This window comes from Balaenoptera physalus (genome assembly GCF_965194825.1).
Source record: "Balaenoptera physalus genome assembly, chromosome: 15".
In the NCBI taxonomy this organism is placed as follows: Eukaryota; Metazoa; Chordata; class Mammalia; order Artiodactyla; family Balaenopteridae; genus Balaenoptera; species Balaenoptera physalus.
This window is the reverse complement of record NC_138894.1, coordinates 43,602,927-43,621,438: the sequence shown is the minus strand read 5'-3', so window position 1 is coordinate 43,621,438 and position 18,512 is coordinate 43,602,927. Positions and strand designations below refer to the sequence as shown.

The window sequence follows — 18,512 nt, the reverse complement described above, 5'->3', positions numbered from 1 at the left end:
ATGATCTTTAAGTCCCCTCCCAGCTCTGTAACTCTGAGTGCTTACTCTGTGTTAAATGCACCATAAAACAAACACCTTCAGAAGCACCATCATCTATCTCTGGGAGGGTTTTTTTTTAATTATCCACATTTTGCAGAAGAAACTAAGGTTTGGAGAGTTTAAGAAACCAGGCCAAGCTTACACATCTAATTGGAGACAGAGCTGGGATTCAAACCCAGGCAACTTGACACCACAGCTAATGCTTTTAAGCTTTACAACGTGTTGCCTTTATAAGAATTGTATGGGTAAAGAAGGAATATTTTGTCACTTTCTTAGAAAATCAATTGGTGAGGTAGGGAGGTCCCTTACAATATTTGTCACATACCTGTTTTATAATTCTTGACATATTGGAGTTTGATCCTGATAAAGGAAGATGTTGTAACTGGTGTCATAATCTAATGTCCAGGAATTTAAGATGTGAGATGAGCAGCACACACCTTCCTCAGTTCCTGCCTTCCTCAGCTCACTTAGCTGCAGGTATTGATAGCTTTACTTCTCAGGTTCTGGCCTGCCCAGCTGAGCCCACTTTGTCAGGCCAGGCTGCTGAAAAGTAGCCACAGGAGCACTGACTAGTGGCATCTTAGGATTCGTGTTCCTGTCTCCTAGACTCGAGATCCTGGGAGCTGGGAAGTTCTAGGCTGCAGACAGCAGCTTCCTCTCACTCTCCTCCAACAAAATTTCCCACACCCACATGACAGGGTTCCAGTAGAGTTTCCTAGTTTGCACGCCAACTTTCCTCCTGAGAGTAGAATTCTGCACTAAACACCACCCTGCCTGGATGGGGCTAGGCTACCCTCCCCAGCCCTTGGAGGAAGTGTGACAAAGGGCAGTGGTGGATGCCACCTTCATCATTTTTGCATATTTGCATCCCACTTGTATGTATTCTTATTTACTTATATATACTCTTATTTACTTATATATATATTTTAAACAGACTCACTTTTAAAATTTAAATAGCTTAATCTTTTTGAGAGAGAAAACTGTCAAGGAGGTTTATAGTTTTAAGTTTTATATTTAGGTCTATGATTTATTTTGAGTTAATTTTTGAAATATGGTCAGAGGTATGGATTGAGCGATTTTATTTTTTGCATACAACCAATTATTGCAGCACGATTTATTGAAAAGATTATCTTTTCACCAAATGATTGTCTTTGCATCTTTGTTCCTCTCCTTGGGAGTTAGGCTGGGTTCTTTGTTCCTCTTGATTTCCAGCTTGGGAGCCAAAATTTGGGCTACCACCCACCTGGCTTCAACTGTAGCCCTTTCTAGGAGGTTCCTGCTGCCCATTCATTAGCCTGGACTCTATGTTTGCTATATCTTTGGACACTGTAATTTAGTCTCTTATTGACCTCTCTTTGGTTACTTCTGCTTAATAATATAACTCTCCCTTTTCTTAAGGTTTACTAGGTACTCCAGCCCTAACTCTGCCAACCCTCCAAATTCTCTTTTTTTTTAAATATCAACTTGCCCTTGATGTCCCAAAAGTTATAACATACAAAGTGAATTTGAAATTTTTTAAGGGGTGGGAAAGGGTAAGAAACGTTTTGAATTTTGTACAGAAGAAATGGGTGGGTATTCATAAAGCAGTGTCATTAACTATTGGCATGTCCCAACTGGGATTCACTATTAAAGGGCTCTTGTGCATAATGAGTTATTTCCCTCATGTGATTTCTGTTTTAGGGTAGGACTAAAGCATCTATGTACTATCCCACATATATCCCACACACAAAGGTACACATACAGACATCAACGCACACACATACACAGATATCCGGAAATATTTTTGCACTTAACTGTGGCTCCCCTTCCAGTTAATTTACAGACATATTTTATAGTTATACTGTAGGGGAAATTTCTAAGTTATCGGATTTTAGAGACCATAAGGATTCATCTGGGTTAGGTGTGCTGTCAACTCTGATGAAATGGTGGTGGTGGTTTTGAAGCATTGCATTGAAAAGGATTGCCAGGCTGAGTTTAGCTCAGTGGGGAAAAACAACTTTCATTGATTAGTCATGCCTGCCACGGTTTGGGGTGGTGGCATATATGTGGTATATTACTAACTCTAATCTAAGACTAGGCCACTCTGTTTTCCAGTGTAATAATCTCTTCTACACTATCTTTGAGTGCTGGCTTCTGTCTACTGCAGGAATATTTTCAGTGATTGTGAGCTTGCTATTTTTCAAGAATGCTTACTGCATTGTTGAACAGCTTACATGTTGAGTCCAGAATCTATCATTGCAGCTTCCAATCATTTGTCCCAATTCTACTATTTGGACCTGTACGGACCAAATTAATACCCTATTCCCCATCATAGCTCTTCAAATATGAGAAGATAGCTATTATGGGATCTCTTCTCCTAGATAAACACCATTTCTTTCCGTTATTTTTCAGATATTGCGGTTTCTGGGTCTCCACCATCCTGGATGTTGTTTAATTTTTCCTTGCTACCTTCCAAGTTTGCTAATCAGAAAGGGACAAAGAATTTTATGTAGGATCTGACCAACTGGAATTAATTGGGACTCTTTCTTATTGACTTACACTTACTTATATTAATAAGCTTTAGTTTGCACCTGAAACATGTTCCTTGGTTATTTCACACTGAGCTTACAGTAAATATAAAAAAAATTATTTTTATATAAATTACTTCATTCAGTTCTTCTCTTTCCTGAGCTCATATTTGAATTTTTACCTTTTAAATTGTATCTTAATAATAACTGCCCTTTCTTGAGTACCTGTGCTGCATGCTCTATTTGTGTTTTCTTTCATATCTATGAAGTAGATATTCATTCCAATTTAGCAGTTGTGAAAACTGAGACTCAGAGATGCCCAGTGTTACAGATCTAGTAAGTTGCAGAGCCTGGACTCAAACTCAGTTCTTTCTAGCTCTAGAATCTATTCTCTTTTGGCTGCCAAATGCTCAATTTGATAATTTTGAAACCTGAATCCATCACAGAAAAAAAAAAAAAAAGGTGGAAGGAGATAAATAGGTTGTCCTTTTGTCAAGTTGTTCTTTATTTTTGGCATTCTGATGTACCAGTCAAGCACTTCATTTAAATACATAAATAAAAAGGAAATAAACTTTTCCTGACCAGTTCCTGGTGAACTCTTGTTGGTTCCTAATGGTCATCTGTTTTAAAGTGCTCATGAGATGCCTGCTTAACTATCCAGTCTGGAACTTTGCTGGGGATTAATGGCAAGTTTATCAGTCTATAATTTCCAGAATCCATGATTACTGGCACATTTGTCTGTGTCCTTGGTCTGGTCCCTGTCCTACTTCAGATCTCACAGCTGCTCACAGTAATTCTACCCTTACATCTGCATATGTGTCCAGTTCTCTGGGATGGAAGTGGGGTAGGGGGTGGGGGCTTGCCCTCCTTTAAAGTAGCTAAGTACTTTCACACCGTATTCCCTTGTCTTTTTTTAATTTCTTCTCCATAATGTTATTTCTTCCATTTCCACTTTGTAGGTAAAAAGCAGAGCCTCTCTCTTAATGGAGGGATTAATGGAATAGATGCACTCAACAAAGTTTCCAGCAATTTCTGTTAAGTGAACTCTAAAGTGAACTCTTATGGCCCCAACAATAATAGAAGGCACTTTCCCGAAAGCCCAACTTGTATTACAAGTCAATGAAATGCATTTGGGTACTATCTACTCTTTCAGATGATCTGTGCTGGGAAATTTCTCCGTCAGTAAAAATAACAGAGCCAAATATGAGTATTAATAGATAAGGAACCCAGCAGAACCCTGCAGGGCCCTCCCCAAGTACAAAACCGAGCAGTTGATGATTAAGACAATAGAGTCACAGACGCAGTGTCTGATGCACATTCCTGAGTCGTTTTACAGATACTGTAACTGCCACAAGAGGACAAAAAAAGAAAAAAAAAACTACTGATAACTGCATGATGACCAGACTGAAGCCATGACATAGGCTGCTCCAACTTAAGCAGTACTGAACCTATGGCTAGCACAATTCCAAGAGCTGGCCTTAAGAGAATGGGATTAACATTATTGCTCATAATAATCTATATCTTTATGGGCATAAAAATAATTGCAGCTTGCTCTGCCCGTCTATGTAAGCAGGCAACTAAAATTGTCAGCAAAGAGATGTTACAGACCCATGTTGACATATTCCACTCTGAGAATACGGCGCCCTATGTCAGCACGAAGAAGTTACAGAAGATGGATCTTTGGCTCTAATCTCACAGAAATGAAATGATGTTTGACAGTAGGGAACTGAAAGCAGCTCTTTTGCCCCTTTCCTGCTTGCCCATTTCTGTACCCCTCTAACCTTAAAAGAACCTAATTATAGGAATAAGATCACTAGGCAATTTAACCTAACTCCTGACCATGCTCTCCTGAATGCACACCATGCCTTGCCTAACCTGTTGATTTTCCCAGATTAAAAAGAAGTACGAATGAAGAATTAAGCAGTTTTTAAAAAATGACGAGCTTTCTACCCCAACAGTGCCCCTAAAACAATCCTGCGGGCAGATCACTCAGGCAAGATAACATCTGGAGAGAGAGTCAGCCAGTCTGCATTAAAGGGAGAAAGATGCTGCATTTAATGAACGGAACTTCCTGCCTCGACGATTCATTGAGGTTCTTCACCACCACCCCCGTTTTTCCCTTTAAAAACTGTCATGGCTGAGCAGAATCTTCGGAGTTGGTCTCTGGACACCATGCCACCATCTCCCCAGATTGCCAACTTTTCTGATTAAAGCACCTTTCCTTTCTATTGACACTTGCCTCTTGAATTAGTGGCTTATATTAAGAGCAGTGAGCAGCCGAACCTGGGTTCCGTAACAGGTGTGGTTAATTCCCTGATTATGTCCCAACTAGATCTAAGAGTACATGTATTTTGAAAGTTTAAAGTTTCTAGCCTATGACATAGCCTGACACCCATATAACCGTCAAAAGATCAGTAGACCGTGCAAATTAACACACCTGCCAGGACCCTCTGTGAGGGGTCCGGTGTTAACACAGAGCTGTTTCCTGGATAAGAGTTAGGAAGCAAGCACTTAATACAAAGCTTACTCTCGGTTGTTTCCATGCTTCCCAGTGCTACAAAGAGAGCTTGTCTGTGAAACACTAGTAATTGCACATTGTTGGTGTGGAGGGACATTGAAAGACGATGAACTACAAGGAGCAGCGAGCTCCCTTTATAAATCTTACCTCGCCTAGATTAGCAACCGTGGACTTCAGTTTCCATGTGCTCTCTCCTCTTTGTAGTCCTCAAAGGCAAGCCCTGACTAAGCCCAGCTCCCTCCTTCCTTCTGACTCCTTATCTGGAAGCCCCTACGCTCCTTCTAATCCCTTCAGAGGCTTTGAAATCCGGGTCTCTGAGCACAGGCGGTCATGAATATTCATCTAGGGGCGTGGCCCCTCAGCGTGCTCTACTCCAGGCAGCTGGGATCCGCCGAATGGGCGCGCCAGCTGCGTGCCGGGGCAACAGTTCTCATTTTGTTTGGGGGGCTGACAAGACGTCCAGCCTCACGCCGGCTCGAGACCGCACTTTGTGCGTGCGTGGGAGGGGCTTTGCCAAGACGAATGGACTTCGCTGAGGCAGGGCCTAGGAGCTGTCATTGGAGGGGCTCAAATCTCCCTGCCACCCACCTGCCAGGGCCTGTGAAATTCCATTGACAAAAATTCAGGCATTATCCTCTCCAGGAGTTTGTCCCTTTTTAAGAAAACAAATACCCCTTGTGTGAATAATTGGAGGCTTTTATCCTTTGGTGGCACCTCCTCCTTTGCAATTCTCTCCATGGAGACTCTTTCTAATGCCTCCTCAGGGCTAATCACAACTGTTCCTCACAGCAGTTTTGTTTTGTTTTTGTTTTTGTTTTTAAGATCATCAGGCCATCTTGTCTGTCTCCCCTCCTCTCCATCATCTTTATTTAGTAGTAGTATAGCAGTAGTGGTTAAAAAACAGACATCCTGAATTAAAATTCCAGTTTGACCACTTAAATCTGTATGAATGTGGCAAGTTAACTGCTTTTGCTTCAGTTTCTTCAACTGTATCATAACAGGAGGTAATAATACCACCTACATCATGGCAGTCTGAGGATGAAATTTTATTTTTGGATTTATTTATATATACACACATAAAATATGATACTGTAATATAAAATAATCTAATATTAATCAGGTATAACATATATATTAATGTATGGTGGTTGCATATATTATCTACTATATATGATCATAAATATAAAATGCTTGTACAATGCCAGGCATGTATTAAACACTCAGTAAGTGTTAGTTATTGTTGTTGTTCTTTTGTCTTTTGACTGGACAGGACTGGCAGAAGACAGCTGAGTGTAAAACAGTGGAAGTCAGCTGGAGTACATGTTGCTGGAGGTGGAGTTCCATGAGAAGCAAAGGAGGCAAGAAACCACATCCACCCAAGGCAAGAAGAAAGTCAGGCTGAACCCAGAGGGAACAGGGAGGAACAGAGAGGTCAGCCTGCAGTGGGAGGTGGGATGCAGCTGAGAAGGGGGGTGCCAGTGGGGAAGTGTGGGAACCAATCCGCTTGAGGAAGGATCACACAGCGATCATGATCACAGTACCACAACTCGATTTTTCGTTTGTTTGATTTTAAGCTGAGTCCCAGACCCTACTCTGCACTCCACTGACTCTTAAAGCAACAGGAACCTCAGGCAGGCCCTAGGAGTAGGAGCTGGCACTTTCCTTGGGGTGTCTCAGGTTGAGAAGTTTTAGCTCTAGGATTCTCCATCGACCGCGTCTCCCTGTCTTTGCACTATTCCCATCTTTAAAATCCCATTATCCACAGCACAGCACTCAGGCTCTGAACCCCACCCAGTCCTTCTAGTTATGTTGGCTTTGACTTTACCTACCTTCCTATCTCTTCTGACATTGTCCACCCACCCTTTCCCCACAAGACATATTACCCCCACCACCCCCCATTGATTTCCAGGCATTCCAGTCTTCCTATGGTCTCCTAAACATGTGGTTTTGGAAACAGTGCTGTGTTCACTACTTCATTTCATTTTCCTGGGCAGCTAAGAAGATATTTCCCAGTTAGGTTAGGACAATGAGCAAATTCTTGACAACGGAAAAGTGAGCAGAAGGGATATGGCACTTCTGGTTCAAGGAAGGTAAGAGGGGATCTGAGTTCTTCGTGGTCATTCTCTCTTGTCTATAATTCAGGAAGTGCAGGAATCTAAGACAGTGGTTTGCAAGATGGAAGCAGACTAGATCCCGAGTTTCTGTTGCAGGAACGTGGACCAACTGGAATTGGATTATTTTTTTTTAATGAGAAGAAAAGCCATTGAGATTATGGAGTTTGTGATCTCAGCAGATCCCATTCTATCCTGACAAATCATACCCATGCTATGCTCTTTCTCATTTTGGTGTGTCTCTAATAACATTATGCCCCTTGGAATACCTCCCTGATTTCCTACCCTGCAGTAAAGTGCTATTATCTTTGGAGTCTCCTCTGTGCTCTTATGTTGTGCTCAGGTTTCCGGCCTGAGTGACTGGATGAATCTTGGCACCAGTAAAAGAAAATGAAAAGGAGGAAGAGGAGTACATGTGGTAGAGAAGAAGAGCTCCCTAATGTGCATGATGAATTTGAGAATAGGATATCCAGGCAGAGATGTCCAGTAGGTATTTGGATATCTGAAAAGTAAGATAAGAAGAGGGTGGAAGATGGGAAGATGGAGCTGAGTGAAACACCAACATTTAGGGGAAGGCAGAGAAGGCAGAGCCCTTACAAACTTCCCTAACTTCACAGTGTCCCCCTAGGCTGTTCAGGGTTGAGCATGAATCTGGGAAACTAGCACTAGTTTGTTAATCAAAACTTACAAACGTGAAATTTAATTTCTGAAGAAAACAGGGTACTGTGCAATCAAAGCTGTTGAATAGACATGAAAAAGTCTTTGAAGGTGGAATGGCTTGCCTTTATTACTGAGAAAACTTCCCTTGGAAAGTTTAGCTTTGATCGTGTTAAAGGAAACCATAAATTGGTAAATTTAATTTAAAAGCCTACCCTGGCTTTTATATTCCTGGCTTTCCTCAACCTGAAGTCTTCTGGCTTAGATCAACCTAAAGGAGTGAGAAGGTTGCAAAGATTTTTAACTTGCTGTAGGAGTCGATTGTTTTCACTATCCTCTGTTTTGTTTTGTTTTTCTTCATGTGATTGCTCATTGCAGATAATTCTTAAATTATTCTAAGTGGTCACCCTATTACTGCAGATCTTGAAATGGCACCTGGACTACCTTCATGGGTCAAGAGAGGTGTAACCGGTGCATATTTCAAGGCTATCAGCAGACCACTGAGGTTCTTTCAACACAGATACTATTTAACATCTGCAGTTTCAGAGGCTCCCGGGCCCAGATTTCTGGAGTATCTCTCCCTCAGAAGTGTAACTCCCTTTGAAATCAGTTCCATGTGAAAAGGGGGTGGTTTCTGTTTGATACGGAGGTATAGATAATATCAACCATTATATTGTCAAATAAAATTCCAAATGCAGCTCAACATGCTGGTTTAATGCAGTTTGGGTTTGGAAGGTGAGAACCCCCAAATGTATTTTCAGTAGCCAATTTTGTCACAAATCCTACCATTAGATGCAGCATTAAGTAATTTAACCCTTTCTTAAGTCTTTGGGCAAATTTAAGTGCCTATTACATCTGCCCTCAATCTTGGGAGTCTGTAGTAAAAATGCAGTCTGTATGGTATATGGATATACCACCATGCAGTATGTGGTGTATTTGATGAACATTATATATTAAAAGCCATAACAGAGAGTGAGAGGGAGGAGAACAGACAGTGAAAGGCATCCTGCCCTGTGTCAAGGACACCACTCCAGGGTGACATCTGCTCATAAGCTGCTGGACAGCATTTCTCCCACATTGAAAAAAGTATCCTTGTGATCTGCAGGTTGAATGTCTTGTCCATGTGTTTATTAATGATTTTACATTTCCTTTCATCAAGTCGGTGGAAACATTCACATGTCCTCTAAATGTATGTAGCTCTGCTGTAATTTGTGGAATCATGGCTGTAACTAGCATTTTGTTTGTTGGTTTGTCTCTGAGTGCCTATTATGGACTAGTCTTCATGTTAGGGGTTTATATAACATCTTCAGTATCCACATCAACTCTACAAGATAGCCATTACAATTTTCCTTGTACAGATGAGGAAACTGAGTCTTGGAGAGGTTATTAAATTGCTTCGGGTCACAGCTGGTGAGTGGTAGAGTTGGATTCAGAGCCTCCAGAGCTAGTACCCTTTCTGTGGGACCTTGCCACTCCTCAGTTAGTCTTCCTTGTGCCGTCTTAGAGCTTTTCCTCCATAGCTTATCACTTGACCTTGGAAGTTCCAATTTCCTGAGCCAGCCCCTGGGAGACTTTGATGAGTTAATTCAAGTTTCTTCATCTGTTGAGGGAACTGAAAAATCTCTGAGTGTAGACCTCAAATTCCATTTATCTTGGATTCCTGCCTCCTCAGCAAGTGGCCTCATCAGTGGCTGACCAGCTCAGTGGTGGCCGGTGGGTGTTTGTGCATCTGGTTCTCGTCTTGGCTCTGCCTCCAACTCATAGGGTGACCTGAGGATGTCACTTAACCATTTCATGTCTCTGGTTCTCCAAATATAAAATGGAGGCATATTAAGAATGATCTTTCCTGAAGGCTTGCATGGACTAGCTAATTAGGCCCTGGATTACATTGTAGTGCTAAGGATCATATTAATTCAATTCAATAAACATTTATTGAGTTGCAGAGCAGGTGGAGGCACGATGTGCCTGGCCTGTGGATGCACTATTCTAAACATTTCCTTCATCTGCACCCCTTTGAGACTCCATGCCACCTCTAAGATGCCTTTATCTCCACCTACAAGTTTCTTTAATTGTCTGTGTGCTAAGACTCATTCTTGAGTGCTTCTTCATCCTTGCTCACTCTACTTTGTTTGCAGGGAAATATAGCATAGTTCCTTCCTGTCCTTTAGGAAATTCTGTTAGAATTCAACCAGTTTGGAAAATGACCTCTTCCTGCTCTACTAAACTGGTCTTGATTCTCTGGGTTGGAGCATGGCATGGTCCACACAGGTCTACACTGTTAGCTCAGAGACGCATACTTGTTATTTTTTATTTCAAATGTGGCACCTGACCTAACATGGAGTCTTCCCACAGTGAGATCACGATCGTGACAATAGAACTTTCGTGTGTTTGGGCTCTCTGCCAAGTGCATCCATGAGCCTGAGATACAGCATTCCTGTGATTCCCAAGCCAGATCTTCCTTGGTCCCTGTGCCAGCCCATGAGATAACAGCATGCTCTGAACACATACAGTATCGTGTTTACCCTGTCTGGAGCCGGCTCTCCAAAGGTTGAAACTTTACCCTATTTTGGGTGGGGAACCTGTTTTCTTATATTTTCATTTGGGATCTTTTAGTAACAAGATAGCCTTCTGGGACTGTGTTGTGAGCAGTTCTGGAATTGATGGGTATTTTTACATGTGTGTACATTTGCTTCTGTTCCTTTTTGTGGTGACCTAGCAGAGGGAAGAGTCTCCATTTGGCTGGAAGCCTGGGATGATTTAATCTCTACTGTTTGAGTGGCATTAATTAATGTAGCAAATGTCTCAGAAACTTAGTTGTCTTAGGGATACCAGGGGAAGGTCTTCAAAGAATCTGTACCATAGTCAAAGATATGTAAAGAGTATATCCTAAGAAGAATGAGCAGCCCTGGGGACCAAGAGGAAAACTGCTGAAAAGCATTGGTGGAGGATCATTAGCTCCCTAGTGGGTCTTAATGCTCCATTTCATCAAGTGTGAGCAGTGTCCATTTCATAAAGCTTTTGGCTTGTGCTAGGTGTTGTTCAAAACATGGTGTACAGTGACTTGAAGCAGTGGACTAAAGGGAGAAGAACTACCATTTTGGAAGAATAACAACAGTTAAATACCTGAACTTGCAAAGCAAAGCAAAACAAAACAAAACACCCCAAACTCAAAGCAACAACAACAAAAATGAGCAAACAAAAAACCCCAAACCCACAGGAATACTGTTAAAGCCACTCCTCTACTTCTTCTGGTATCATCTCTGGAAACCAAATTTTATTAGAAACACGAAAACGGGATAAAACGTTTGAAACAATTTCTTGTCTGTTGGGCGTTTTCTTCCCAGTCCCTTAATTATCAGATCTCAATTGTAAGGGATCCAAATACATCTTAAGAGCTTTGTCTTATCCATTAAATTTACCTGACAACATGTAGGTTTGAAAGATTAAAGAGAGCAGTGAGGGTTTTACAGATTGGGGATCTATTTGTGTTTTCTGAGATTGGGATCACTTTTTTAAAAAAGCTTTTCAAGGTAATGACTGACATACCAGAATGCCTGACGTCACAAATAGCTATCACAGATGAAGTTGTTCAGTGAAGTTCATTAGCTGTACTGTTTTTCACTGCGTCCCATAGCATTTCAATATCTGAGATGCATTGCCCTTCAAGAACGGCCACTGCTGAAATGCATCCTGTACAATAAGGTTTCCTCTAGGTGGGAACATCGTAGCTCCTCATCTTTTGTTTCTACCATTAACTTTGGAGGAACTTTCACTCCTCTAGGAATGTCAGCCAAGCTGACTTTCCCATAGACCCCGAGTCCTATTACTTATGAAATCAGTGATTCTGTTCATTATTATGTCACAGTAGGATGGGCTTCATACTAATTTTAGAAGCTCTTTTCTCTTTGGACCACACATGCCATCAAATAGCCTGGTTTGCCTTTTAGGAGGTAAGAAATCAAAAGTATTCAGTTTTGACCTTTTAAAATTCTTAGTAGTCTAGAAAACTAGAGACTTTTCTTGGAAACATAGTGGAGGGTTTCATGATTGCTTTGTAAGATTATCAATTGCATACATTTAAAAACTCTCCAGAATTAGAAGGAATATCATGACAAGTATTTTAAATATTCACTGTCAGGAATGTACCATAGGCCAAGGTCCTGCCATTCCCAGATGGCTCCTTTAGAATTTCTTTTAATTAAACATTGCTAACATTTTGCTGCTTTGATTGAGGCAAGATGAAGAAATAATAAAGCAACTCAATGAATGTAAATTAAAATGCTAAGTGTTGTTAATGCTGTTAAATGTTTTGAAGTTGTTAGGTTTGTGCTCTGTGAATTAAAGGAAGGGTATGATCTCAGGCCTGGGTAAAATATGTGTGAATCCATGTTCTTCTCAAATACAATTGGAAATATTGGCCCCTATAATTTGATCCCTTCAAAATATTAAATTTACTCCAAGCAAATAATTAAGGACTTATGCAAAGATTTAGCTACGAGTTGATAATAGCAAAAAATTGGAGGTAACCTAACATTTAGGTTGCCCTATCTTAGAGGAAGAGTTAAATAAACAATGGCACATGCATGCAATGGAATTCTTATAGCCACTTGAAAAGATGTTGCAGAGGAAAGTTTGATGATGTAATAAATGATCAAGATGTACTGAGTGAAAAATGCAGTTCACAAAATAGTATACACAGCATTCGTTTTTAACCCTTTTGGGGTCCACATACCTCTGAAAATCTGAGTAAAATGTACATTATCCTGGATGGTATTTCCCAAGCTTTGCTCTTAGCAGTTTACCCATAAAACTTGAGTTTCTCCTTGGTTTGTAAGTTAGGTAAATCATGTAATACTGACTTTGAAACTTTCCCCTAAATTTTATATAAACAAAAAAACTTCATGCATAACTTGTTTAAGAGGAGATCTACTATTCATTCAGATGATGTTAATATTCTTAGTGCTCGTTTTTGAAGGTCTTTCACTCATTCATTCTCACATGTGAAATACTCAGCAGAAAGCCTGACAAGTAGTAAACAAACATACAAGTGATACTGTTATTTTCACTCACATGCATTGATTTATCCATTCAAATCCTTATTGAACAACTACCTTGAAATGGTTAGCCAGTGATAAATAAGACTGATACAGTTCTGCTCTCCTACAGCTTTTTTATTCCTATTGGGGGAAGCAGACATCAACCGACCACTAAAGAAAAAGGGAGACAGTGCTACAAAGTGGAGATAGAGAGTACCATGAGAGCATAGGTGGGGGCACTCAACCTCTGCTGAGATGTCAGGGAAGCTAAGATCCTAAGGGTGCATTGAGATTAGATTGGAAGTTGGGGTAGAGTGGATGGGAAGGAAGCAGCATTCCAAGCAGAGGGAACAGCATGTGCAAAGGGCTCTGAGTCAACACTTGACCTGGATTCCAGTAGATTTTCATAATTTAGAAAAGGTATACTCTTAGTCATTGGCAGTCAAGAGAAGTGTAAGTATCGCTCCTTCAAAATGGACTTCTTTCTGTTTTCAAAGTTTGTCTCCCTTAACTCTATTTAGATTGGATGTCCATTGCAATTATGGTGAACTTCCCAATACCTCCAAGTATATGCAGGATGTATTGTGGGAAGTAAGCCAGCAAGATTGTTCAAAGACAAAGATCGAGCAAAGACAGCATTTGATCACCATTATTTTTCTGGGGGAAAAAAAGGTTCTGCTTGCCCCATAGTGTGTACAGATGATCCGACTTTCTTCCTTCGAAGCCTCTTTGAATATATAAATAGATGCAAGTTCACCAGGAATTAAAAATATGGTAGATCATTTTGCAGGCATATTTGACTAGACTGGACCCTCTTATCAAGTGTCAGTTATATCAAATTTTGCAGCAGGCTTGAGTCCATGAAACCAGACTTTGTGGAAGAGAAAGTTCAGTGCAAGTTCACAGGCAAAGGATGTGACAGAACCACTTTGCAAATACGAAATATTGAAAGAAACGTTACTTCCCCGTATTTAAGCATTACCAGCCTCCCTCCTCCTACATAACATAGTATAAGATAATATTGCAAACAAATGCCCAGACGGATGCTGAATTATTTATAAGAACAGGCTACTGATGTGGATTAGAGAGAAGAAATAACAAAGCAAGAAATAATGTTATTGAGACTGATAAAGTAAAAGTACATAAGCAAATGTGAGTGAACGATATCTCTAGAGCTTTACACCCACAGGAAAGCTGTATGCTGTCACTTGGTTCATGTAGATCCTTACTTGAGAAGAGAAACAACACCTGGGGAATTAGCTGTACTGTATTACTTAACATTTATTTATAACTTTTCAACAATTTCCATAACCAGCATTATTTAGTCACAGATGTCTCGGTAATCAGGATCACGAGCTCTGACAGCGATATTTTTTTAAAACAGATGATTTGTAGTATCTCAACGATGTTTGACAATTTAGAACTTTCCAGTCCTTGCCTATTCACTATTGTATTTTTACAACAGACTGCGTCAGCAATGGCAATTAGAAGATTTAGAAGCTCTATTCTAGTGCTCTTTTCAAAAGAAATATCTAAAGACTGTCTGTTTCTAAGGACTTTATTGTTCTGTTTTTTTTCAGATGTGAGTGGCCAAGATAGTATTTAGATTTTGGCCATGAGCCAAGAGGAAATCTCAATGGTTACCACTGAGGTAGGGATACTGAAGAGCTAAGAATCTTAAGAGGGCCCTTTCTCTTTTCAGAAAGTTATTCTAGGGTGAAGATGTGCTCCCAAAGATTCCTGATGTGCCACATCTACTAAATCCTCCTAATTTTAAAGGACTGAATCAGGTTTCCTTATAGTATAGCAAAACCATATTTAAATTAAATCATAGCTTTAAAAATTAAAATATCGATAATCCTCTCTATTACTGATTAGGATTTAGAAGGCACACAATGTACCTTGCAATGTATTTTTCCCCCGTGTGGGCAGGGACTTTTTCATGAAGTCAGATTTGTCTTTTTTTTTTCCTTACTCTTTTATCCCCAGTGCCTAGAACAGTGCCTGGCCCAGAGTAGGTACTCCACAAACATGAATGAATGAATTAATGTACTTAAGCAATTAAAGTAAACCAGAACAGAAACACTCACGTGACCTATACGTATAGACCTTAGCAGTCTGGGACCACGAAATTGAGTCACATTTGATGCCCACTTTATGATGGCTTTGAGCCTCTGCCTGGCTCTATGGGAAGCTAACCCTCAACAAATAGCCCCAGGTATTTCTTAGAGGTCCTGAATGTGAGGGATCATGTGTGTTTAGAAATACAACTAATAGTTTCTTCTCTAGCCACGTGGCTGAGCCATCCTGCCCCAACCAGACTCCATCTATAGCACTGGGAGAGAGGTTACTGTTTTCCTCTTACTCCATCCCAAGCCTGACACAGACCCTTTCCTTAATTCCCCATAGCACAGCTGAAACCAGGCTGCAATTTGGGGTAGGACTTGATTGAAATTTTAGTACAGGGTGTTAAAAACAAAATTCAGTGGGGTAAATTTGAAGATCTAACTGGCTTTATTCAACAATTTATGAATCAGGCAGCATCCCATCAAGCAAATAGAAAGGTACTCTGAGGAGCCGTACAAAATAAGAGAGTTTTATAGAAGTGGGCAGGGACAAGGAAAGAGCAGATTACCTCATCTTTCTTTGGGGGACAGAAGGAGTCTATCATGTGGATTACCTCACTAGTACTGACCTGGAAATTCCAGATTGACCGGTTTAAGATTACGTTCCTGGGAGGGGTTGAGGCTGCAATTAGGCTGGGTATTAAGTCTCGGTTTGCTGATGTGGGTCTTAGCACAAGTGACTCCATTTTGGACCTGTTGTCTCTTTTTAACTTGGTGAACATCTCAATGATTGCTGCTATGTTAGGTTGTGCTTAGAGCCCATGAGTCCCAAATCTAGCCTCATGAGACTGGAGGCACTCAACCTGTCTCCATGTGGCAAGGGTCAGTTCCTTCCCACTGCTGGGAGTCCCCTTCCACTAGGTCACACTGCCTTCTACAACATTTGCAAATACGTGAGTTCCTAATGCTTGGTCCAAACAACAAATGCTAAGGACATTCAGGTCCAGGTGGTCAAGGACAGCTTTACCATAAAGGTAAGAGCTGTTGCTACTTGAAAAATATCGAAATGAGCTAAAAGGTGATCCTGATATTAGGTAATGCAGCTACAGCTACCTTTGAACAGAGGAACGTCTGCTTCTCAGGCTAAATAGCCAGAAAGTTTAGTCTGGGTAGAAACTGCCCCGGATTATGTCAAAAAGCCAGATTCTACAGCATGTTGACTTCACATTCAAGTGTAAAGTTAGGCTAGATTTTTAAAAAAATTAGGAATCCATAACAGGTCTTTTATTTCTGTCTGTTGAGGTTTAGATTTGCTTTTGAGGAAAAATACTAGAAAGAATGTGTTGCAGAAGTAGTGGTCACTTTAACACAAGTCCACTCCTGCCTCCCCAGCAGTTTCAGTGGAACATTCCATCCCCCAAAATTCCATTTGCTTTTGGTGCCCACCCTTGGTTCCCCCACTATGTGGAGAAAGCTAACCATCCTGAGTTCTCAGTGTAATGAAACATCTTACTTGTGAGTTTTATATCAACAGGGAATCGATTACAGAACAACCTGTGTTCTACAACTTTTGGCAACCTGAACCTTTGTGAGCAAGGCATTGGCATTTCCTTGTCTATCAGTATTGAGCTAACTTTGTGGCATTAAATGGAGGCGATGATGGCGTTGCCACTGAGACGAGAAGCAGGACTGTGGGCATGGCTCTTTCAGGGCCTCCACATACCTACCAAACTCTGCCTACTTGGATGGTTTAAATGAATCAGTAATTTTGCTGAGGCTTTTAAAAAATGTTTCCTTATGTCACCTCCAAATTTTATATTTCTTCCATGTTTATAAATACCACGTGAATTCATCTTATTGAAGAGAGGAGATGCGATGTAACAGTTAAGAACAAGGACTCTGGAGGCAAGTGGGTCAACTCTGTCACGTTCTAGTTGCATGACCTTGGACAAGTCATTTCCTTTCCTCTGAGCTGACCTTGCAAAACAGGGAGATAACTCCTTCCATCCAGGGCTGCTGACAAGTTTAAAGGTAAAACTGTATGAAGGTACTTCACAAAATGCCTGCCACAACGTCAATGCTCAAAAAGGGGTAGCTACTATTATTCTTGGTTTTGTCTCATGTTTCAAGTTTCTTGGTGGAAGAATCGTGACTACTTTTTTTTCTTCCATAGGTACCCAACAAGATTGTTGATGGTGTTTGTGTCTATACCAGCATTATCTAATCTATCCTGCCCCTATGTTCTTCAGAACCATTAAAAATTCTTTTTTACATTCCATATATATGTGTTAGTATATGGTATTTGTTTTTCTCTTTCTGACTTACTTCACTCTGTATGACAGACTTTAGGTCCATCCACCTCACTACAAATAACTCAATTTCGTTCCTTATTATGGCTGAGTAATATTCCATTGTATATATGTGCCACATCTTCTTTATCCATTCATCTGTCGATGGACACTTAGGTTGCTTCCATGTCCTTGCTATTGTAAATAGTGCTTCAATGGACATTGTGGTACATGACTCTTTTTGAATTATGGTCCTCTCAGGGTATATGCCCAGTAGTGGGATTGCTGGGTCTATGGTAGTTCTATTTTTAGTTTTTTAAGGAACCTCCATACTGTTCTCCATAGTGGCTGTATCAATTTACATTCCCACCAACAGTGCAAGAGGGTTGCCTTTTCTCCACACACTCTCCAGCATTGATTGTTTGTAGATTTTTTGATGATGGCCATTCTGACCAGTGTGAGCTGATACCTCATTGTAGTTTTGATTTGCATTTCTGTAATGATTAATGATGTTGAGCATCCTTTCATGTGTTTGTTGGAGATCTATATATCTTCTTTGGAGAAATGTCTATTTAGGTCTTCTGCCCTTTTTTGGATTGGATTGTCTGTTTTTTGGATATTGAGCTGCATGAGCTGCTTGTATATTTTGGAGATTAATCCTTTGTCAGTTGCTTTGTTTGCAAATATTTTCTCTCATTCTGAGGGTTGTCTTTTCATCTTGTTTATGGTTTCCTTTGCTGTGCAAAAGTTTTGAAGTTTCATTAGCTGCCATTTGTTTATTTTTGTTTTTATTTCTATTTCTCTAGGAGGTGGGTCAAAAAGGATCTTGCTGTGATTTATGTCAAAGAGTGTTCTGCCTATGTTTTCCTCTAAGAGTTTTATGGTGTCTGGCCTTACATTTAGTTCTTTAATCCATTTTGAGTTTATTTTTGTATATGGTGTTAGGGAGTGTTCTAATTTCATTCTTTTACATGGAGCTGCCCAGTTTTCCCAGCACCACTTATTGAAGAGGCTGTCTTTTCTCCATTGTATATTTTTGCCTCCTTTATCAAAGATAAGGTGACCACATGTGTGTGGGTTTATCTCTGGGCTTTCTATCCTGTTCCTGTTCCATTGATCTATATTTCTGTTTTTGTGCCAGTACCATACTGTCTTGATTACTGTAGTTTTGTAGTATAGTCTGAAGTCAGGGAGTCTGATTCCTCCAGCTCTGTTTTTCTTCCTCAAGATTGCTTTGGCTATTCAGGGTCTTTTGTGCTTCCATACAAATTGTGTGAAGTTTTTTGTTCT

The 18,512-nt window shown here is 40.4% G+C and overlaps 1 protein-coding gene across 1 annotated transcript in view; it reads right to left on the bottom strand.

The window, feature by feature from the left end:
- The window catches only part of PELI1 (pellino E3 ubiquitin protein ligase 1), a 130,409-nt gene extending 125,118 nt beyond the window's left edge, over nt 1-5,291 (bottom strand). Inside the window, exon 1 of the mRNA XM_082426641.1 lies at nt 5,212-5,291. The gene's annotated coding sequence lies outside the window, so the exon portion shown is untranslated. The remainder of the gene's footprint in view (nt 1-5,211) is intronic.
- Nucleotides 5,292-18,512: the final 13,221 nt, after the last annotated feature.